Source organism: Melanotaenia boesemani, chromosome 5 (genome assembly GCF_017639745.1).
Source record: "Melanotaenia boesemani isolate fMelBoe1 chromosome 5, fMelBoe1.pri, whole genome shotgun sequence".
Classification (NCBI taxonomy): Eukaryota; Metazoa; Chordata; class Actinopteri; order Atheriniformes; family Melanotaeniidae; genus Melanotaenia; species Melanotaenia boesemani.
In genome coordinates, this window is record NC_055686.1 from 21,379,078 (window position 1) to 21,392,295 (window position 13,218).

The window sequence follows — 13,218 nt, forward strand, 5'->3', positions numbered from 1 at the left end:
TCTGTTTTCATGGAGATTATATGACGCTTTCTGTTTGCCTCATGTCTAGACGTAGCAGCTAGATGTCAAGTTGTGCCTATTATTTTTTCTTCTTTTGTTTCTTCATGTGTTAACCTGTTTTCTGTATATAGTTCTTTTACTAACATTGTAATTGTTTATATTGTTAATGCAACTACTGTTGTGATTATGGTAGTTTAGTCTGGTAGTTCATTATGGTAGTTCACCCCTACTGAGAACTGCTCTGCAGCCTGTAGACCTAGAGAGTAGAGGAGAAAAAATAGGATGTGGCAGCACCTTGACTGCATATTGGACAACATTACACACCCTTTGCACAACAAACTGATTAAGCAATGGAATGTCTTCAGTCAGTTTTCAGTAAGGTCCAGTCCATAAGATCCTTCCTATCCCCTGTAATAACCTTACATAATGACACCCTATCATAAACATTTGGTTTGTACTATTTTTAAGAATATATAAAGAACACAACAACATTATTTCATTTCTGGGATAAATTGGGATAAATGACACTTTATCTCAGCCTAAAACCCAACAATTAAAGCTTCAAGGTTCACCCTATAACACTGATACTCACTTCGGTCCTACGAGGGCCGCAATCCAGCAGGTTTTCCATGTATCCCTGCACCAACACACCTGAGTCAAATTAATGAGTCATTGTGTAGAACCTGATTGGCTGTTAGAGCCACCTTATTTGACTCTGGTGTGTTGGTGCAGGGATACATGGAAAACCTGCTGGATTGCGGCCCTCGTAGGACCGAAGTGAGTATCAGTGCCCTATAACATAATCACAAGCAAACAACTAAAATCTGTACTTCTGATTGTTTCCTTATTGTTTTGGAACTACTTTACTAGTTTTTTTTTTTCCCTTTTTTTTAACAACAACAACAACAAAAAATCCTTGCTTTTATCTCCATGGCAACACAATAGAAATCTCAAAATCAAACGCATGCCCCTCCCACTAATGACATCATACCTGATGACATCTTGCTTCTAGAGTCTATAGGGCATTCTAATCTGCCCAGCCAGTTGTCAAAATTTCTGATCTAAGCACTGGACATAATTTTGTTCTCTTGCTGATAACAAGCATTGGTTTGAAATAACTTTTTCTGTTATACGACAAATCTTTACAAAAACATTTGTTTATTCAAGATGGCTAGAACTGGTGAGAAAAACAGGTTTCGAAACAAGACTGTTCGTTCCAACAAAAAACGTTCAAAAGGTTTCATTGTATGTTCTCTGATCAATCAGATGAACAAAAACAGATGTCTGGCTGCAAAAAATGTCATCTTGCATCGTCAGAAAAAAAGACGGCAGGAAGAAACTGAACATCTCCAGAGCTCTTTTGAGCAGCAAGAAAATCTTGTCAGCTCTCTCAACACTCAGTTGCAAAGTTTAAAAGATCAGTGTAGGACTTACTGGGTCATGGTCATGGACGAAAAAAGGGAAAAAGAAATTCTAAACAAACAGTTACAAGACCTTAAAGAGTCCACCTCAAATACTATTCAGACTCTGTTAAGCAGCTGTGAGCAACAAATTGTGGATCTGGGGGACTGTTACTCCAGACAGGTCAGGTTGCAGTCGGAGCTTAAACAAACCAGGGAGGAATTTGGGATGAAGGAAAGGCGAATGGAAAAAATTCTTTTGAACAAAGAAAGACAGATTGCCAAGCTAAGAAATGCCCTGATGCAAAACGAGGATGAGAAGCCGAAACGCAAACTCCAGATAAAGAAGCGTAAAAGGGCAAATGAGCCAGATGCTTCAGAAGATGAGTTGAGAGGTCTTAAAAATCAATGTGAGATGGAACTTGATGGAACAGATCAGATGGGAGATGAGAGGCCCAGAAAAAAAAGACGTAAGATTGTCAGGTTTCAAGATGACAAAGACCATAATTCTATTCAAGTAACACCGGGGACGGAGGAGAGTACAAGAAAAATAAAACGAAAGATTGCCAGGAGCCAAGATGAAAAAGATACAGGTTCTAGTCAAGAAACACCAGGGATGGAGGAGAGTACTCCAGGCAATAAAAGGGACCAGACCCACACAACAAGCTTTGACAACAGGAAGCGCAAACGGGAAAATGAGAGAGAAGATGAGTTGAGATGTTTTAGAAATCAGGTCCCGAAGGAACTTGACTCAAAAACAAAACAGATGGAACATAAGAGTCCAAGAGAGAAAAAAATGAATATGGCTGGTATCCAGGATGACAATGTTGCTGGTTCAAGTCAAGCTACATCAGGGTCCTCTTTAAGCCTTTTCAATTCTGCCTGTCCTACCCTCATACCCATCCCAAACAGTCCATCTCCAGCCTCCTCCATCCACAGTCCCTCTCCATCACCCCCATTCCAGGTCTACATGAGAAAAGCAACAGACTGAAAACCCATGCAAATCTCCAGAAAGAAGAAGAATTCTCAACAAGATACGTATTTTAACATCCAAAATAAGCAACAAAGCCAAAACACACAAATACACAACACAGAACTACAACTATATAAGAACGTAAATCCAACCATATTTCCAAAAGGTAAGAAGAAGGCCAAAATCAAATCCATGTAACCTTACAGACAGCTTTCCAAAAAAAACCCCCACACACACAGATGAGAAATGTGCCACAATTAAAAGCCAATCTTCTGAAACAGAAACTTGGCTCAGAACCATGAAGGCAGATGTCACGAATGGCGGGCGTCGGACGAGGTGAGGACCCAAATGCAGGCAGTCAGGCAGGAGGCAGATTCGGTGCAGGTACAAGAAGGTTTATTTACAGGATCCAAAACAGGATAAAACAGAATACTTAAACCAGAGGGAACAGGCATAAGTGAATGGTGAGGATCTGACCAGGAACAACAGAAAACCAGGGGTACTTATACACAGAGGGAGTAACAAGACACAGGTGAAGTGGATGACTAATCAGACCAGGTGAACTAACGAGGTAGGAACAGAAAACCACAGCACACAAGGGAAAACTAACTAAACATAACCAGAAATCCAAAAACATAAACATAAAGTCCATAACCGTGACAGGCAGAGATCTGTAATGTTAGGTCAGGTCAGTAGTTTGGGACTCATCCTCCTGCTTTGCAGTGACTGCTTTCAATACAATCAGAGAAATATTTACATTTTCCAGATTTCAGAAGATTAACTAGCAACAACCATATAGCATCATATATGTTTCCCCCACTAATCTAATGCTTCACCTGTGAGTTTACAGAATTGCAGATAAGTTAGACTGTATGTGCTGCTACATGAGGGAGACAATGACGTGGAGGATTGGTAGTCGAATCAATTTCTCTTGACATTGTTGGTGAAATCACTGAAAGCACCTTTAAGTAAAACAAAATAGTGGGAGGCCACCAGAAATAAGGATTGTGATGCTATTAAAAATGACATTACATGATTGGCGATACTATATAATAGAACAGCTGGATAGAATAGAAAGCTGGAATTCAGGACTTGATAAGTGATTTTCCAGGGAGAAAGCTCCACATGAGGCTCGTGGTGAAAAAGGCTGAGCAAGGACAGTGATGGTGAATGAGATTGCAAGAGCTTGACTCAGCAATAGTGTACCTTTACCTCTCCTTGATATCTTATTACACAAAGTTCTACCTTTTAAAATTATTGGGATATTTTTCTATCTTTAATCAAGAGCACAATTGTTTGCTTTGAGAGCAAGATTTCTGGTTTTCAAGCTCAAATATCATCTTGCTCTCTCTCAAAACTCTGCTCCCAAACTCAGAAAGTCTACTCTTGCTTTCAAATATATTGTTCTTCCTTTCAAAACTCTGCGCTCAGACTTGATCTCTTTCCCTCAAACTCACACTTTCTCTGCGCACTCAAAATTTCTGCTCTTGGATATTTTTTCCTCTCTCTTGGGTTGCTGAAAGAGCTGTCTGTCAAACGTCCTCCAGCCAATAGAAAACGAGATTATTCGAGCAAATCGTCCTCCACACTCTTAGCCCAGCTTTCTTAGAACATTAACTTTTTAGTAGTGACTAATTATCATTTTATGTTTTCTATAAACAGTGTCTCATTAATAAAACAAATTAGTTGTTTTTTAACAGTTTTCTACATTTTGCAATGTAATAATAATGATTAGTAAAGAAAACTCAACATGTTACGTTTCTGTCAGAGGGGACGGGGCTATTTTCAAAACTCAACATATCCCGACCACAAAGGCTCATGGGAGTTTTCTGCTTTAATTCCTGTGTTTTGTAACAATTAGACAATGTTATAAAGTTCTGCCCTCTTTGAATTTTAAACTTGGCACCATGAATGAAAAGGACAGTACAGGAAAAGAAATCCACCACCAGCATCTAATTTTATACATTATGTAAATGATAAAAATAAATTATAATTATTAACGCAAGCATTTATTAAATTTTCAGTACTGCTGGTTGTGGTTCTGGACCTGTCAGTGGGAATATAAATCTACAATTCATTGTTCTATGGGTGTCAAAGGTCAGTAACAGTATGTGTAAATCCGATATAAGAGAATTCAGTTAAAACTATTAGAAGCTTTAAATAATTGAATAATGGGTGTTAAATTCTAATGGTTGGCCATGTTGATACAGCTTGACATGTTTCAGCATTTGTAAAAACAAGAATGGTTTAAGGCAATGGGTTTCCACGAAAATTTCTAGTAAGTCAAAGTCAAAGCACATAAAGCAGTGTTTGGCAACTGGCGGCCTGCAGGCTGCCAATAATATCTAGCCTACCAGATTACATTGAATAAATAAAAAATAAAGAAAGAAGTTAACTTACCTGCCCTCTAATCCTGGATTAGTTGAGCTTACTAGAAATTTTCGTGAAAAGCGAACTAATTCTCTTATATTAGATCCACTCATACTTTAGTTCTTTCATTTAGAGAGGTGACGTTCAAGAACAAATCGATTCTTTTGAACGATTCTTTTAAATGAACCATGGGAACCGATTCACAGCTGTGAGCCGTTCATTTGTGAGCCATTCATTTTATATACAAATTTTTGACACTGCCTTCATCAAATCAAATCAAATCAAATAAAACTTTATTTATACAGCGCTTTTCACGCCAGAGGCAACACAAAGTTCTTTACATGATTAAAAACACAAGAATAAAAACACTCAATGAAATCTTTCACACAGTCACACGCACACACGTATACATACACCCCCACCCCCCTTCCAGGTAAAAATGCCTGAATGAATAAATAAATGAATAAATAAGAAGTAGTTTGAGTAAAATGGCTTGTGTCAATAACTATAATTTATTTTTATCATCATATAATGTAAAAAATTAGACGCTGGTGGTGGATTTCTTTTCCTGTACCATCCTTTTCATTCATGGGGCGAAGTTTAAAATTCAAAGAGGGCAGAACTTTATAACATTGTCTAATGATGATATTTGAGTGTGAAAACCAGAATTCTTGCTCTCAAAGCAAACAATTACGCTCTTGATTAAAGATAGAAAAATACCCCCATATAAAATGTGATTATTTAATTTTAAAGACGGCTTCCAGCCATTGTTTGGATGTAAATCTCCACAGTGGTTTGCTTGTGACCGTATTAGATTCAGTTCATAAAATACAATAAACCATGTGAGGTCCTGCTATTTTTTGTTTCTGAGCCTACCTCATTTATTTTACCATTTGCATCTGATTTAATGATGATAATGCTCGCAATACAATAAATCATAAAAAATGAGTGGCCATTTTGTATTAGATGGTGTTTTAGCCGAGATTTGATTTGTTTCTCCACAGATTATAAATGCATTTCATTTTCATGGAAGAGGTTATTTTGTATTTAAGTTTTGTATTTGTAATTTGTTTTGTAATTATCATGAGATAATCAATTGTTTAAGTATTTAAAAAAAGATAGATGGGGTTTTTAAATATGAAGTCTCCGTCTTGCAGCACATAATTGAATCTAAATGAACTTAATTGTATTTTTAGTGCTTCCCCTGCCAGGTAGTCTGTCATGTTTTTCTTTTCATTTCTTTTAATTTAATTTCTTGTATTTGTCTTGTATGTATTACACTATTGTTCGGGGGGAGGGGGGCACTTCAGTTTCTTTTCATGGGACCCAAAATCTCTAACAGCGCCCCTGCACTGGGTATGGATAGGGCTATTCCTGGCTCGTCCTGCCCCGTGATTGGGTCTGAGGGAACAGAGGTGCCTACTGCTGCCAGCTGGGCAGCTCGTCTTCTGGGGAAAGATCCCTTCCATCCAGCTGTACATCCCCATATCCTTCTCCTCCCCAGCTCTTTCACACATACATACACATAGGGTTGTCTGGAGCGTGCACATCGTACGGGTTGTGGTGGATGGGACCATCTATGTTGGCTCATTTGCTGTAGCCTGTGGTGGCTCGCTCCTCAGTTTTAATTACACTTAGTCACCAATACACAAGAAACACTGACACCACACAAACACAGCTTTTGGAGGCTTTGGGGGCATATCTACAGTATGTTTGTGTGTTACAGCTGCCTGCCCTCGGTTGCCTGTCCGGAGTGGCTGGAACTGAGACACCTTCACCTCCTCCCCTCTGGTTGGCTCATCACTGGTCCAATCCCTGCGTTTGCTGTCATCATCCCGGAAATAAAAGACTACTGCCACTGCTCAGTCATCGGCAACTGTTTGGCACAGACGGTTTGACCTCAGCTTGTGGTGACTTGTGGTTGTGTGCCTATTTGTGTTTAATTTGTGTAGATAGATGAGAGTTATTCAGCAGTGTTAGAACTGTCTGGCTCTGTGTTTTGTTTAGAGTACTGACTGGTAGTCTTGTTTTCTTTTCTAGTTGGTAAAACGTAAAGCCCTTTTGGCTGCTGTCTAAGTTGTTTTGTGTTAGTTCATTTCAAATTGGTAAAAGTTTGAATGTGCTGGGCTAGTTTAGTGTGATCATAGTTGTACATAGAGCTTTCTTAGGCTATTGAAGCTGCTTCACTTTTGTTAACCATAGATTAGCCGGCCAGTTTTTTGTTTCACCTTTTTGTTTCAACTGGCTGTTTTTGAGTTAGACTTTAGCAGTTTTATTTTGCTTTTTTCTTTGAGCAGCGTCGCTAACCCCAGCACTCATCATTAGGCGCATTCGAACAGAGAAGTTCTAAGAACACAGTTCTAATAACTGTCCTAGTTCTATGAACGGCCCTTCCCCAGGGGAACTGTTTCATATTGTATTTGCACATGAGTTGGGGGTGGTAGCAGGACTGATGTGACGCAACCGTCTGCGACAGAGACGTGTGACTTTAGCGCCACACAACAACAAAACAAAACCTGGGAAAAACAAGACAGCACAAAGTAATACCGGCAAGCTAATATGGAGAACGAAGAGATCGCCATGTTGATGCTCTGCTTGATGGAGATGTTACTTTTTTTTTATTTATTTTTTATTTTTTTTTTTTTATTTTATTATTATTTTTTTATTTATTTATTTATTTATTTTTTTTAATTTATTTTTTTTTTTTTATTTATTTTTTTTTTTACTGATGGACGATAAAATCAGGCATCTCACGTTGAGGCTGGAAGGCTCCTGAAAGTCACAAGATGAAGATACGCCGCAGACAAAGAAGACGACGTGTAAGTTTCACTTATTAAACATGCGCCGATTTTATGCGTCTTATGAGTAAACATTTCAGACGGTATTCTGCCGTCTGTGCATAATACAATAAGTGAATATTTCAGACGGCAGATTTATTGTAAGTCGTGTTCTGTTTGCATTTCAGACATTGCTGCGGCTCATTGAACAACACTCCTCACCGTCCGGCTGGTCCAGAGCAAAGCTGATGACTGGTGGTAAAAGGTCGTTCCCAGTTTCCTGCCATCCTGTCCAGTACACCGAGAGACCCTCCATCACAGATCTCCGCTGGCTTCACCTCTGCCTGTCAAGCTGCTCCCTCTTCTGCTTCCTTTTAGCCTGGCTGCGGCTTTGCCTGAGTAGGCAGGTTGGTGGTCCAAGCTGTCGAATTTACTGGTTTTTCAGTTCGTCCCACTCCGGTTGTCGTGGTCCTTAATTTATTTGTAGTCTTGTGTGAGTTTTCTATGTGCACTGCTTGGCGTTATCCCCGCATTCTCTGACTGAGAACGGATCGTCGCGAATGTTTTTATATTCTGCTGCGAGCCTTTAAAATTAATCAGAAGCTAATTTCGACCTCGTCGGTCCATGTATTGCATGCTCTTTTTGTTGTCGTCCGCAGCTGCAACTGTGGTTTTTTTAATAATGTGGGGACACAAGATGTGGAAATCTGGCAACGGGCGTCGCTACAAATCATGACATGAGAGTTCCTATAGAACCTCGATAAGAGCCTGCCTCGGAGTAGGAGCTAAAATGGTTATAGGAACTGAGGGCATTTACCCCTAGTTCCTATATGTCCGAATGCGCGAAAAAACAGTCTGGTTTCCGAAAAGGTTATAGTAACTGCAAAAGGTTCCTACAGTTGGAAAGGGGCTATTGTGTCATATTCTCTGCCCTGCCTGGGCTCATCAGCTGACTTAGATCACCTGGGCTTTATTGCTACTCTGCCTCTGCCTTTGTTCCTGCTCTAACAGGCTACCAGCGTAATTCAGTCCACCTGGTTTTCGCTGATTGCTGCTTGGTTTCTCTGCACTACTTAATCCCTCTTCAGTCTCTCCTTCTCTGCCAGATTATCATCGTCAGCCCCTCGCCAAGTTGATATCCAGCATTAGTTTGACTTCAGATTGCCTACTACTTTTGCCCTTGGATTACTCCTCTTGCCTTGCCCTTGTCAGATACCTCTTGTCTGGTTTCTTGGATTTCTGGATTCTGACCCATGCTTTGTTTTGGACCCCGAGCTTTGCCTGACGTCTTGGATAAGTACCCCATCTGTCTCTGTGTTCTGACCATTGCCTGCCTTCTGACCCTGATTCTGGATTTTGGACTTTTTAGCATTCCCCCCCTCCAGAACTAGACCGCTTCTTCCAGCCTTGCCGGACTCCTGCCCCTTTGCTGAATAAATCTGTTTCTTCTACATTCCAATTGCTGTGTGTGGTTGAATTTCTGGGTCCTCAGTCATGCATTACATATTGCCACCTTTTCTTTTTTTTTCTTTTTTTTTTTCCCCTCAAAACAATAAAACTACTTGCTTCTGTTAACAACTGTCCACAGTTCTTTTCTTTTGTTATGCCTTCTCATACCCCTACAGTGGGTCGTAACAGTGTGTATACTTTTTCTTTTTTTGTACCATCTTCTAACAAGAACACTTTGTAAAACAGTGATGCATAGGTAAATGAGAAGGGTGAGCCACATTTCTAGGTTTGAATTACGCATTATGACAACTGATATGTAGAGATACCGTATATTTATGCCTGATGCCCTACATATAATATGATCTAGCTTTGAAATTTACCATCAAATACTTTATACAACACCAAGAACCACTTAAAACAGCCACTTAAATACAGAAACAAAGCACATATTTACATTTAAAATTTCACAACTGCATATTTTAGAGTGGTTTTAATTAAAACACCTCAAAGTGGTTTGTTCCACTTGCTGGAACAAAAAAAAAAAAAAACATATCCAAACAGAATAACCTATTGCAATAAACAACTAAACTTTCAAATATGGTTCCTGTTAACATGTCCTCATTTTCTCTTAAATCATTTGTTTAGAGAAGGAAAATGCACTGTTGAAATATCTGTAGACTTACTGTGCTCAGGAATCCACAGCAGGCAAGAAATTTAATACAGCGATGAATGTTAGTGTTACCCATGCTCTGTTAGCTAGTTAATGCTTCCAGAACGTAGTGCATAATAGTCTGTTCTTACCACTGTAATGTACAGCTTTTGTGCTCTACTATAGCAAGTTTGTATTGGTCTTTATTGCAGATGAAAAGCTATGATGTAAATTTCAAACACTAAAACACTACTGCTTCACAGCATAGTGGGAAATCCAAACAGCCAAATCTCGATATTATCTAGCTACAATTTGATTATGGTTCCCATGGTGACTCCATCCCACAGCACAACATTTCCACAACGTCATTTGTCTTTCATATGATAGACTAGGCAAGAGAGAGTGGGGCGCATTGTGGCTGTTAGAATTTGCTTTATACCAACTAGATTTACAAAATAATCCCAAATAATTTAATAGGCAAAAACTGAATTAAATAGACTTTATTTTATAGATTTAATTTATTGTTGAATAAAAAGAAACTGCAGCTTCTTAAATGTGGACATTGGCAGCTCCTCTCTTAAATATAAATATAAATGTTTCCTTGTTATATTTGGATAATTTGGGTAATTTAAACAAATTAGGAGATGTAACCTTGGAGTAGTGAATATTTAGATATATAAAAAAAAATTAATGAGCTACTAATGGAGACAATAACTTAGCAGTTCAAGACATATCTTTAAGCAAAATTAGTATTTCACTCATTCACTTGTGGATGTGTAATAGCTTAGTATCTACAAAGCAAGCACTTTGAAATTCAGTTTGAGGATGACCCCCTTCCAGATGTCTAAACTCTAAAGCTCCAACTTCAGTCTATATAACCACCTACACAATTGTATTACAGCTTGCATTTTACCTTCACAGCTGTGCAGCCATGAATCAAGGTATATGCTTCCTCCGTTATATGGGCAAATGTTTGTGAAGCGCGCCTGAACGCATCTTGTGCAAACACAGATGACACCACTGAAGCTGCCACAGTGCTGGTTGCACAGTCATGTGTAGAGACTGTGAGACTCACTATATGAGCAGCAGATTTTTGCTGCACTGACGCTCATCACAAACACACCAACATGAGGTCTCAGTAGGAATCGAGGCAGGAGGACCGAGGTGCTGCCTCGCTGTCATGAGACTGGACTGGTAGTGACAAGTGCGACTGCAGTGTCATCCGTGGTCTGGCAGTCATAGAAGTGAGTGTGACAGTAAGATAAAAATGGCCATTTTATCAGTGTTAACTCTTTGGCTTTCATCTCAAAGAAAGTCACGCAGAACAAGTGAATTCTTGCACTGGCTAACTGTAAATATAACATGTTTAAGTCATGGAGAAAAGACTTTTTAGAAGGTAGTGGAAAAAACTTGTTAATGTGTGTCTATAATATTCTCAATATCTTTGAAGTTAAGTGCAGAGAACATAATGTTTAATAATGACAAAAAAGGCTAAATCAATGCTAAATGCACAGACATGTCAAAAGAGAATAAATAAAGAAGTAACTAGGTTTTTATAGGTTATTTGTATTAAATCAGCCAATCCTAATGATTTTAAATGAGTGGTTATTACTTCCCTTAAAGGCCTCATGGAGGTATCTGCAGGTGGAAAATTCTCTTTACCCACAAACAGATCTTAGACGTTTTGATTCCCCATCAAAGAGTTTGCATTTATATTAATCTTCTTTGTCTGAGGGCTAAATTACAGCTGATTTACAACCATTTCCACTTAATCATGCTTTTTCATAATTAAAATAAACAATCAAGTAATACTGAAAAGAAAGCATTACGCTGTAAGATTTTCCTGTCACTAGCTACTGCTGTACCACTTGCTGAAACAGAATCTCTATATCCATCCATGTTTAGCTTTTTATCTGCTGTGAGACTTCTAAAATCCAGATGAAATGTTCAAATATTTTTAAGCTGATGAAGTGATGACAAAGGACGTTTGTCTCACCCACAGCTCTACACTGCTTTTCATACTTATCGTAAACAAGAGAAGAGATAACCTCTCTCACCTGGCAATGCTTCTCACAACAAAGCTGGAGCTATTCATCTGATTAATGTTACTGTTACTTTTTCAATTACAGCTCACACTCAGAGCCCTGAAAACTATTAAATGTGTGTCACTGGATCAAAGCAAGTCAAAGCTCCTTCTGAATGAGACTATGCAACTTTCGATTAGAGCGTTTGACACGTACGCACTTCCAGCCGACCTCAGTGTGGCTGATTTGAATGAGCCAGGTGTGATTAGGTAAGTGTATCCATGGTGAGCTGGCATGGCAACAAATTTATATGAAGTCGGCCCTGGTTACTAGCCATTATTTTAATCATGAATCATTACTCACACTCGCGGCTCCTGCTGAAACAAGCTTATAAACCAATTAATCAATCATTCAGTCTTATTAAGAAATATCAAAACACATCATAAAGCTGGGTTTCTAAATTTGTGAGTAATGTGATGTGAGCTGTCTGAACAGATTTCATCAAATGGCCTTGGGCAGCAGTCTGGTGAAAACAAGTCCTGTCTCATCTGAATCACCCAGCAGCCCACGCTTATCAATAACTCTCCCCTTCACTCTTTCACACTGCAAACAGACCTGCTGCCATTCTCCTGCCTTAGTTCCTCCTCACCCAGGAGGCCTAAACTGCACTTCACATAAACAAGTTGCCAAGCACCTCAGAAAACTGCCATTTTAAACCAATGCAATGTAAACCAGCGATGAATAAGCCATATTTCTAGGTTTGAATTATACACTATGACAACTGTTATATAGAGATATGGTATATTTATGCCTGATGCCCTCACATATATGATGTAGGTTTGAAATTTATCATTTTAAATACTTTATACAACACCAAGAGCCACTTCAAACAGCATCAAAATACAGAAACAAACACATCTTTACATTTAAATATTTCACAACCGCATATTTTAGCATGGTTGTTTGAGTTAAACCACAGTAATGACAGATCTCCTGCATTAGTAGTCGCAGGTTATTTTTTTTTAATTGATTTATTTTGCTATTGAAAAGAGAACATATATAAGTTACATACACTTTTACAGAAGTATTCTCCTTAATTATTGAGCAAATATAAGATTGTACTCATGGATGTAATATACTACGGTGGGCCTGAAGCGCAAACCACATCAAGAAATCACTAAACACAGCAACAAATTATTAAACACAACAGCAAATTCAAAAACACAACTACAGATAAAAACAAACAAACAAAAAAAAACTACAACAAATATAGCACAAAACAAGCGGTGCATATTATAAATGTAAAACGTGTATTTTAATTGTTAAAAGATTAGAAACCCCCCTATTCCTCAAAGTGGTTTGTTCCACTTGTTGTTTTCCAATGGGCGGCGAAACCACAGCAAAGTGTAAAAGACAGTAAGTCATTTATCACACCACAAACACGAGGTTGTAGCGTAAAAAGTGACCTTTCTAATGTTTTGTCCAAAATAAGCTTCTTTTTTGATTTTTTTTTTTTTTTTTTATTGAGACGCTGGTTAAATGGCCGTATATCAACAGCAAGTTACGGTGCTGTAAT

General features: G+C 38.6%; 1 protein-coding gene across 1 annotated transcript in view; it reads right to left on the reverse strand.

The window, feature by feature from the left end:
• Nucleotides 1–13,218, reverse strand: part of zgc:194930 (uncharacterized protein LOC557813 homolog) — a 41,500-nt gene that overhangs the window by 25,592 nt on the left and 2,690 nt on the right. The gene's annotated exons all lie outside the window — the stretch shown is intronic.